Below are 9,015 nucleotides of genomic sequence, written 5' to 3' on the forward strand. Positions count from 1 at the left end.
GCTTGCTCAGCTCGCATTCTGAGCTGGCTGGCTTGCCAGAAAGGCTGGTTCTGTTGCTGCAAGGCAGGGCGGGGCAGACCGGGCCAGGCAGACAGAGAGCCAGGCCTCGAGAGAGGCCTGGCTGAGCTGACTGAGCAAGGCTGGCATGGCTGCAGTGGCTGACTGCAAGGGCTGATATGCTCTGGCTTGGCAGCCTGACTTTCTACACTGGCTGACTGGCGGAGCTGACTGGCTGCGTTCGCTGACTGGGCAGGCTTGCTGGCTAGCTGGCTTGCTGGGCTCCCTGAGGGAAGCTTTGGGATGGATCTCTAGGGGCATCGGCTTGTGTTGAGCCTTCCAACGGCGTCTACCTTGTTCTCCGTCCTAAGAAAGAAAGACAGAAAAAGAAAGACACACACAAACCCAACTATGCAGCTTCCACCTGAGGAACCGAGACGCGAAAAAAGAACTGAGCGTCACTTGGGATGGTCACAAACTCTCCAACCATACCCACCCCATGTATCTTGGAGTTACACTGGACAGGACACTCTTCTTCAAAAAACACCTGGAGAACACAAAAGCCACGGTCAACACCCACAATAACATCCTGTGAAAACTAGTGAACTCCAAGAGGGGCGCAGACCCACAAACAATCTGTGCAACTGCCATGGCCCTGTCTTTCTCTACAGCAGAGTATGCCTGCTCAAGCTGGAGCCGATCACGTCACACCAAATTGGTCGACACAGCCCTAAATGACACCTGTCGCATCAACACGGGATGCGTCAAGACAACACCTGTCCCGTGCCTTTATGCGCTAGCCGGCACCTCCCCCCGCACATCAGACGACTGTGTATCGCTCAAGATGAATGGAGAACACAGGAGATAGACAGTGAAGTTGGGAATGAACGAAGGAAAGTCTGGAATGAAATGATAGAGAACACCTCACACACACATAGTTTCCTTTTGTGGCTGTTTACATTCGAGGGTCGCCGGTCCTCTCGAACGGAACAGTTTAACGTCATGCCCAGGACGAAAAGATATAGAGAACACCAACATGACAAATAACAGCAGGAAGGCATGGGCCACAATCCACCGTCTTGGCAAAGACCACACCACCCATAATTCACAACGGTCACAGCAAACTCTATTGCATCACAACTGGTGTAGTTATTGGATGGAGCCCGCACACCACCAAAAAAAGAAAAACAACATACTATAGTATGCCCTCCGTGACCATGGACTTTAGCCTTTCGCTTTTCTGCGATTTAACCTTTTTTCAAATCCTCAACAATGATGAAGAATCGTGCACTATAGCGTGCCACTTAATGACCTTGACCAATATCAATGACCTTGAGCAGTATAAATTACCTTCAATAAGACTAGTAAATGACCTTGACCAGTACAAATGACCTTGACCAGTATAAATGACCTTCACCAGTAGAAATGACCGTGACCAGTATATGACTGTGACCAGTATACATGACCTTCATGAGACTAGTAAATGACCTTGACCAGTATAAATGACCTTTATAAGACTAGTAAATGATCTTCACCAGTATAAATGACCTTGACCAGTATGCGGTCCGTGACCATGGACTATAGCCTTTTGCTTTTCCTTGAATTTCACCTTTAAAAAATCCTCAACAATGATGAAGAATCGCGCACTATAGCGCGCCGCTCAATGACCTGAGACCATGGACCAATGAATGAAATACAACACATTGAGCAGGGCACTGCAGGGAGTTGAACCCCGTTCCGGTAAACCAGAAGTCCGACACCAGTGCCTTAGTTTTTGTGTTGTTGTTCATTTAAAGGTCCAGGTGTGCATACGCATGTGCGCCTGTGCGTGTGTAGGTGCATGTGTGCATGTGTGTGTGCACGCTTCAATGACCACTGTTGGACCCAATGGCGATCAAGGACCTCAGGGAGCCACCCATAATTCACAACGGTCACAGCAAACTCTGTTGCATCACAACTGGTGGCCAACAGTCGTAACCAACACCGCCGCCGACCCACAGGAGAATACCATCGCACAGTGGTATCAGACCAACCACAATCAGCCAGCCCTCAAACCAAACCATTCGACCTAGAAGAACTCGAAACCCGGAAAAGCAGCAGGGATTGATGACATACTGGCAAAAATTATACAGCACCTGGAACCTAACGCAAAGACCTGGCTCGTGGGGATGCTGAACACATGCATGGCACAGAAAACCATCCCTTCTGTCTGGAGAAAGGTCAAAGTGGTTGCAATCCCCAAACCTGGCAAAGACCCATCATCCTCAAAGAGCTACCGACCCATTTCCCTCCTCTGCATCACCTACAAGAGAGGCTGCTACTCCAACGCCTCATTCCACTCATAGACACCAAGCTGACTAAAGACCAAGGTGGTTTCCGTCCCGTCCTGTGCTGGACAGAGCTCAACCTCACCCAACACATTGAGGATGGGTTTGAGGGAAAACAAATAACTGGAGCAGCAACTGGAGGGCGAAGCAAGCACGCAGGCAGCTTGTGCCTGCCTGCGTGCCTGCCTGCCTTCCTGCCTGCCTTCCTCATGTGGAAGCTGCATAGTTGACTTTGTGTGTGTCTTTCTTTTTCTGTCTGTCTTTCTTAGGATGAAGATCAAGGTAGACGCCGTTGGAAGGCTCAACACAAGCCGATGCCCCTAGAGATCCATCCCAAAGCTTCCCTCAGGGAGTCCAGCAAGCCAGCTAGCCAGCAAGCCCGCCCAGTCAGCCAACGCAGCCAGCCAGCTCCGCCAGTCAGCCAGTGTAGAAAGTCAGGCTGACAAGCCAGAGCATATCAGCCCTTGCAGTCCGCCATTGCAGCCATACCAGCCTTGCTCAGTCAGCTCAGCCAGGCCTCTCTCGAGGCCTGGCTCTCTGTCTGCCTGGCCCGGTCTGCCCTGCCCTGCCTTGCAGCAACAGAACCAGCCTTGCTAGCAAGCCAGCCAGCTCAGAATACGAGCTCAGCAAGCCAGCGCAGCTGGCAAGCACGCAGTTAGTCTTAACCAGTTTCAGACAGGCAGGCCAAGGCAGACAGACAGGAAGACCGAGGCGCCTAGGCAGGCAGACAGGCCAGGAAGGCAACAAAGTGCAGGCAGGGGGACTATCCGGCCTAAGGCTGCGCTGCAAGGGTTGGAGCCTGGCCAGCTCCTGCTGATCTCCGCTGAGTGGCTGTGGCTGCACAGTAAGGCTGCAGTAACCTAGTCTGGGCTTGTTGCTGCACTGGCTTGCTCAGCTCGCATTCTGAGCTGGCTGGCTTGCCAGAAAGGCTGGTTCTGTTGCTGCAAGGCAGGGCGGGGCAGACCGGGCCAGGCAGACAGAGAGCCAGGCCTCGAGAGAGGCCTGGCTGAGCTGACTGAGCAAGGCTGGCATGGCTGCAGTGGCTGACTGCAAGGGCTGATATGCTCTGGCTTGGCAGCCTGACTTTCTACACTGGCTGACTGGCGGAGCTGACTGGCTGCGTTCGCTGACTGGGCAGGCTTGCTGGCTAGCTGGCTTGCTGGGCTCCCTGAGGGAAGCTTTGGGATGGATCTCTAGGGGCATCGGCTTGTGTTGAGCCTTCCAACGGCGTCTACCTTGTTCTCCGTCCTAAGAAAGAAAGACAGAAAAAGAAAGACACACACAAACCCAACTATGCAGCTTCCACCTGAGGAACCGAGACGCGAAAAAAGAACTGAGCGTCACTTGGGATGGTCACAAACTCTCCAACCATACCCACCCCATGTATCTTGGAGTTACACTGGACAGGACACTCTTCTTCAAAAAACACCTGGAGAACACAAAAGCCACGGTCAACACCCACAATAACATCCTGTGAAAACTAGTGAACTCCAAGAGGGGCGCAGACCCACAAACAATCTGTGCAACTGCCATGGCCCTGTCTTTCTCTACAGCAGAGTATGCCTGCTCAAGCTGGAGCCGATCACGTCACACCAAATTGGTCGACACAGCCCTAAATGACACCTGTCGCATCAACACGGGATGCGTCAAGACAACACCTGTCCCGTGCCTTTATGCGCTAGCCGGCACCTCCCCCCGCACATCAGACGACTGTGTATCGCTCAAGATGAATGGAGAACACAGGAGATAGACAGTGAAGTTGGGAATGAACGAAGGAAAGTCTGGAATGAAATGATAGAGAACACCTCACACACACATAGTTTCCTTTTGTGGCTGTTTACATTCGAGGGTCGCCGGTCCTCTCGAACGGAACAGTTTAACGTCATGCCCAGGACGAAAAGATATAGAGAACACCAACATGACAAATAACAGCAGGAAGGCATGGGCCACAATCCACCGTCTTGGCAAAGACCACACCACCCATAATTCACAACGGTCACAGCAAACTCTATTGCATCACAACTGGTGTAGTTATTGGATGGAGCCCGCACACCACCAAAAAAAGAAAAACAACATACTATAGTATGCCCTCCGTGACCATGGACTTTAGCCTTTCGCTTTTCTGCGATTTAACCTTTTTTCAAATCCTCAACAATGATGAAGAATCGTGCACTATAGCGTGCCACTTAATGACCTTGACCAATATCAATGACCTTGAGCAGTATAAATTACCTTCAATAAGACTAGTAAATGACCTTGACCAGTACAAATGACCTTGACCAGTATAAATGACCTTCACCAGTAGAAATGACCGTGACCAGTATATGACTGTGACCAGTATACATGACCTTCATGAGACTAGTAAATGACCTTGACCAGTATAAATGACCTTTATAAGACTAGTAAATGATCTTCACCAGTATAAATGACCTTGACCAGTATGCGGTCCGTGACCATGGACTATAGCCTTTTGCTTTTCCTTGAATTTCACCTTTAAAAAATCCTCAACAATGATGAAGAATCGCGCACTATAGCGCGCCGCTCAATGACCTGAGACCATGGACCAATGAATGAAATACAACACATTGAGCAGGGCACTGCAGGGAGTTGAACCCCGTTCCGGTAAACCAGAAGTCCGACACCAGTGCCTTAGTTTTTGTGTTGTTGTTCATTTAAAGGTCCAGGTGTGCATACGCATGTGCGCCTGTGCGTGTGTAGGTGCATGTGTGCATGTGTGTGTGCACGCTTCAATGACCACTGTTGGACCCAATGGCGATCAAGGACCTCAGGGAGCCACCCATAATTCACAACGGTCACAGCAAACTCTGTTGCATCACAACTGGTGGCCAACAGTCGTAACCAACACCGCCGCCGACCCACAGGAGAATACCATCGCACAGTGGTATCAGACCAACCACAATCAGCCAGCCCTCAAACCAAACCATTCGACCTAGAAGAACTCGAAACCCGGAAAAGCAGCAGGGATTGATGACATACTGGCAAAAATTATACAGCACCTGGAACCTAACGCAAAGACCTGGCTCGTGGGGATGCTGAACACATGCATGGCACAGAAAACCATCCCTTCTGTCTGGAGAAAGGTCAAAGTGGTTGCAATCCCCAAACCTGGCAAAGACCCATCATCCTCAAAGAGCTACCGACCCATTTCCCTCCTCTGCATCACCTACAAGAGAGGCTGCTACTCCAACGCCTCATACCACTCATAGACACCAAGCTGACTAAAGACCAAGGTGGTTTCCGTCCCGTCCTGTGCTGGACAGAGCTCAACCTCACCCAACACATTGAGGATGGGTTTGAGGGAAAACAAATAACTGGAGCAGCAACTGGAGGGCGAAGCAAGCACGCAGGCAGCTTGTGCCTGCCTGCCTGCCTGCCTTCCTGCCTGCCTTCCTCATGTGGAAGCTGCATAGTTGACTTTGTGTGTGTCTTTCTTTTTCTGTCTGTCTTTCTTAGGATGAAGATCAAGGTAGACGCCGTTGGAAGGCTCAACACAAGCCGATGCCCCTAGAGATCCATCCCAAAGCTTCCCTCAGGGAGTCCAGCAAGCCAGCTAGCCAGCAAGCCCGCCCAGTCAGCCAACGCAGCCAGCCAGCTCCGCCAGTCAGCCAGTGTAGAAAGTCAGGCTGACAAGCCAGAGCATATCAGCCCTTGCAGTCCGCCATTGCAGCCATACCAGCCTTGCTCAGTCAGCTCAGCCAGGCCTCTCTCGAGGCCTGGCTCTCTGTCTGCCTGGCCCGGTCTGCCCTGCCCTGCCTTGCAGCAACAGAACCAGCCTTGCTAGCAAGCCAGCCAGCTCAGAATACGAGCTCAGCAAGCCAGCGCAGCTGGCAAGCACGCAGTTAGTCTTAACCAGTTTCAGACAGGCAGGCCAAGGCAGACAGACAGGAAGACCGAGGCGCCTAGGCAGGCAGACAGGCCAGGAAGGCAACAAAGTGCAGGCAGGGGGACTATCCGGCCTAAGGCTGCGCTGCAAGGGTTGGAGCCTGGCCAGCTCCTGCTGATCTCCGCTGAGTGGCTGTGGCTGCACAGTAAGGCTGCAGTAACCTAGTCTGGGCTTGTTGCTGCACTGGCTTGCTCAGCTCGCATTCTGAGCTGGCTGGCTTGCCAGAAAGGCTGGTTCTGTTGCTGCAAGGCAGGGCGGGGCAGACCGGGCCAGGCAGACAGAGAGCCAGGCCTCGAGAGAGGCCTGGCTGAGCTGACTGAGCAAGGCTGGCATGGCTGCAGTGGCTGACTGCAAGGGCTGATATGCTCTGGCTTGGCAGCCTGACTTTCTACACTGGCTGACTGGCGGAGCTGACTGGCTGCGTTCGCTGACTGGGCAGGCTTGCTGGCTAGCTGGCTTGCTGGGCTCCCTGAGGGAAGCTTTGGGATGGATCTCTAGGGGCATCGGCTTGTGTTGAGCCTTCCAACGGCGTCTACCTTGATCTCCGTCCTAAGAAAGAAAGACAGAAAAAGAAAGACACACACAAACCCAACTATGCAGCTTCCACCTGAGGAACCGAGACGCGAAAAAAGAACTGAGCGTCACTTGGGATGGTCACAAACTCTCCAACCATACCCACCCCATGTATCTTGGAGTTACACTGGACAGGACACTCTTCTTCAAAAAACACCTGGAGAACACAAAAGCCACGGTCAACACCCACAATAACATCCTGTGAAAACTAGTGAACTCCAAGAGGGGCGCAGACCCACAAACAATCTGTGCAACTGCCATGGCCCTGTCATTCTCTACAGCAGAGTATGCCTGCTCAAGCTGGAGCCGATCACGTCACACCAAATTGGTCGACACAGCCCTAAATGACACCTGTCGCATCAACACGGGATGCGTCAAGACAACACCTGTCCCGTGCCTTTATGCGCTAGCCGGCACCTCCCCCCGCACATCAGACGACTGTGTATCGCTCAAGATGAATGGAGAACACAGGAGATAGACAGTGAAGTTGGGAATGAACGAAGGAAAGTCTGGAATGAAATGATAGAGAACACCTCACACACACATAGTTTCCTTTTGTGGCTGTTTACATTCGAGGGTCGCCGGTCCTCTCGAACGGAACAGTTTAACGTCATGCCCAGGACGAAAAGATATAGAGAACACCAACATGACAAATAACAGCAGGAAGGCATGGGCCACAATCCACCGTCTTGGCAAAGACCACACCACCCATAATTCACAACGGTCACAGCAAACTCTATTGCGTCACAACTGGTGTAGTTATTGGATGGAGATGAAGAATCGCGCACTATAGCGCGCCGCTCAATGACCTGAGACCATGGACCAATGAATGAAATACAACACATTGAGCAGGGCACTGCAGGGAGTTGAACCCCGTTCCGGTAAACCAGAAGTCCGACACCAGCGCCTTAGTTTTTGTGTTGTTGTTCATTTAAAGGTCCATGTGTGCATGTGTGTGTGCACGCTTCAATGGCCACTGTTGGACCCCATGGGGATCAAGGACCTCAGGGAGCCACCCATAATTCACAACGGTCACAGCGAACTCTGTTGCATCACAACTGGTGGCCAACAGTCGTAACCAACACCGCCGCCGACACACAGGAGATTACCATTGCACAGTGGCATCAGACCAACCACAATCAGCCAGCCCTCAAACCAAACCCTTCGACCTAGAAGAACTCGAAACCGCAATGGGAAAGTTGAAACCCGGAAAAGCAGCAGGGATTGATGACATACTGGCAGAAATTATACAGCACCTGGAACCTAACGCAAACACCTGGCTCGTAGGGATGCTGAATACATGCATGGCACAGAAAACCATCCCTTCTGTCTGGAGAAAGGCCAAAGTGGTTGCAATCCCCAAACCTGGCAAAGACCCATCATCCCCAAAGAGCTACCGACCCATTTCCCTCCTCTGCATCACCTACAAGAGAGGCTGCTACTCCTGTTTACATTTGAGGGTCGCCGGTCCTCTCGAACGGAACAGTTTAACGTCATGCCCAGGACGAAAAGATATAGAGAACACCAACATGACAAATAACAGCAGGAAGGCATGAGCCACAATCCACCGTCTTGGCAAAGACCACACCACCCATAATTCACAACAGTCACAGCAAACTATGTTGCAACACAACTGGTGTAGGTATTGGATGGAGCCCGCACATCACAGGTATAAAAAAAACGTTCTGTATTGAAATACTGACAACGTTTCGATCTATTTGATCTTCATCAGGTCATGTGTACACAAAACATACACTTTTATACTAAGGGAGTGCCCCCATCAACCAATCAAAACACCACATTTTGGTGCCCCTCCCATCACTGCAGGTGTGACACGTCAACCCTGAGTGAGTAGGTGGGGACCCAGACATATTGATGTAAATATAGTCTGTTCAGAAATGTTAGTGCCTCTCATAGAGCTTGTAGGTGATGCAGAGGAAGGAAATGGGTCGGTAGCTCTTCGGGGATAATGGGTCTTTGCCAGGTTTATGGATTGCAACCACTTTGGCCTTTCTCCAGACAGAAGGGATGGTTTTCTGTGCCATGCACGTGTTCAGCATCCCCACAAGCCAGGTCTTTGCGCTAGGTCCCAGGTGCTGTATCATTTCTTCCAGCATGTCATCAATCCCTGCTGCTTTTCCGGGTTTCAACTTTCCCATTGCAGTTTCAAGTTCTTCTAGGTCGAAGGGTTTGGTTTGAGGACTGGCTGATTGT

Source organism: Protomyctophum parallelum (assembly GCF_964188405.1).
Source record: "Protomyctophum parallelum genome assembly, chromosome: 2".
Taxonomy (NCBI): Eukaryota; Metazoa; Chordata; class Actinopteri; order Myctophiformes; family Myctophidae; genus Protomyctophum; species Protomyctophum parallelum.